This window comes from Podarcis pityusensis (genome assembly GCF_964106645.2).
Source record: "Podarcis pityusensis genome assembly, chromosome: 16".
Classification (NCBI taxonomy): domain Eukaryota; kingdom Metazoa; phylum Chordata; class Lepidosauria; order Squamata; family Lacertidae; genus Podarcis; species Podarcis pityusensis.
Window position 1 is genome coordinate 10,565,095 of NC_138041.1, and position 2,134 is coordinate 10,567,228.

Below are 2,134 nucleotides of genomic sequence, written 5' to 3' on the forward strand. Positions count from 1 at the left end.
GAACAAAAATTGCTCAGCGGCAGTGGAAGGCCCCATTAGCTAAAGTGGTACCTCAGGTTAAGAACAGTTTCAGGTTAAGAACGGACCTCCGGAACGAATTAAGTACTTAACCCGAGGTCCCACTGTATACCCTGTCCTTTTGACCGGGTTGCCCCAGCCACTCTGGGCTGCTTCCAACCTATATAAAAACATCTTTAAAAAAAGGTAAAGGACCCCTGACAGTTAAGTCCAGTCGCGAATGACTCTGGGGTTGCGGCGCTCATCTTGCTTTACTGGCCAAGGGAGCCGACGTTTGTCTGCAGTTTTTCTGGTCATGTGGCCAACATGACTAAACCGCTTCTGGCGAAACCAGAGCAGCGCACTGAAACGCCGTTTACCTTCCCGCTGGAGCGGTACCTATTTATCTACTTGCATTCTGACGTGCTTTCGAAGTGCTAGGTTGGCAGGATTCAAACTTCCGACCTTCCGATCGGCAAGCCCAAGGCTCAGCGGTTTACACCACAGCACCACCCGTGTCCCATATAAAAACATAATAAAGCATTAAACATCAAATAACTTCCCTATACAAGGCTGCTTTCAGATGTCTTCTAAAGGTTGCATAGTTACTTATCCCCTTGGCTTGGAGGTTGCATAACTCCAACCCTGCAACATTTATCTGGTGAAAATAGGGATGTCCTAACTAGAAGTGGGACATTTTGGGATCAAATCAGAAACTGGGATGGCTTCTGTAAATCCCTGGAAAATAGGAACACTTGCAGGGTCTGCATTTAAAACACTATAACACCACTTTAAACAGTAGTGGATCTGCCACAAAGAATCATGGGAGCTGACATTCGTAAATGTGCTGAAAGTTGCTACAGGAACCTCTATTTCTCTCACAGAGCTAATTCCCCAGTGTTTCATGGGGAAAGGGATTGAATGTTAAGCCAATCTGTGAATTCTACAGACCCAGCATTTTCTGGCCTACTTCTGAGTAAGCCGTCCCTGACACTCTTTCAGTGTATAAGGCTCCGCCTCTTCAGCTTTCCCATTGCTGAAAATACAGGTCTTGGTGCTTTAGCTTGGTTTGTTGAGACTACACTGCACCTTGAACTCTGATTTCGGGAAAGTGTTTTGGTAAAAGCCTTTACCCTCCTTGAACTGAGGCCTTCGCACCTGAGAGCATTCCCCCTCCTCCAGGGTATGCGACCATATTTTGAGTACTGTACCAAAACATTTCATAGACAGTTAACTGCATTTTAGACTGTAGGCTCCTCAGGGCAGAGATCCGTTACTCTGAAGGCTCTATATACCAGCTTCTCCCGAACCTGGTGCCCTCAAGATGTTTTGAACTACAGCTCCCATGAGTCTCCATCAGCACTGCTGGCTGTGGTCCAACATATCTGGAGGGTATAAAACAAATAAATTACACTCTTGAGGACAGGCTCCGTTGTGTCTATTCACTGTCTTTGTTTCCATAAAAAAAATTAATAGCTTTAATGCATTTTCCAGGCTGTTCAAAGAAGATGGCAACAGCTCACATCTCAACTGAGCAATTCATTTACTTGAGAGTTCCCTACATTTTTAAAAAAGGATAACAGGCGGCGCCAGTAAATGGATGCTTTAAACCCAGAAAGATACAGAGTGAAAAAAGCAGTTGCAAAAGTGCTTCTCTATTGCTTGCTGGTCTTTCCCTTCCTCTATAAAAACAGCCTCAATGTGTGTGTGGGGGGGGGAGTGAAATCAGATATTGGTATCTGATTTATCACATTCAGCATCTGGAAATTTTGAAATCGCCTATTCTTGAGAGTTTCCATCCAAGGCAGGCAGCGGAGGAGCTCTGTCCCCACCAGAGGGGAAAAAAAACAGTTTACTCTTGCTTTCCTTTGGACGCTTGCCTGCCTGCCTTCAAATTAGGCCCACAGTGTGAACGCTCAGAGACTCATTTCATGGTACCCACAGAAGCCACAAATCCTCCAATATAGGCACACGCTTCAGCTGGCTTCAGCCAACCAAAGCAAAACACTTTTCTTCTTCTTTTTGGAAGATGTGCCGCACACTAAGGGTGGCAAAGGTCTCTTGATGCCTAATGCTGCTCCTGTATCAGGTGCCAAATAATGCTCCTTTCACACTTCTTTTTAAAAAAACCACAGTA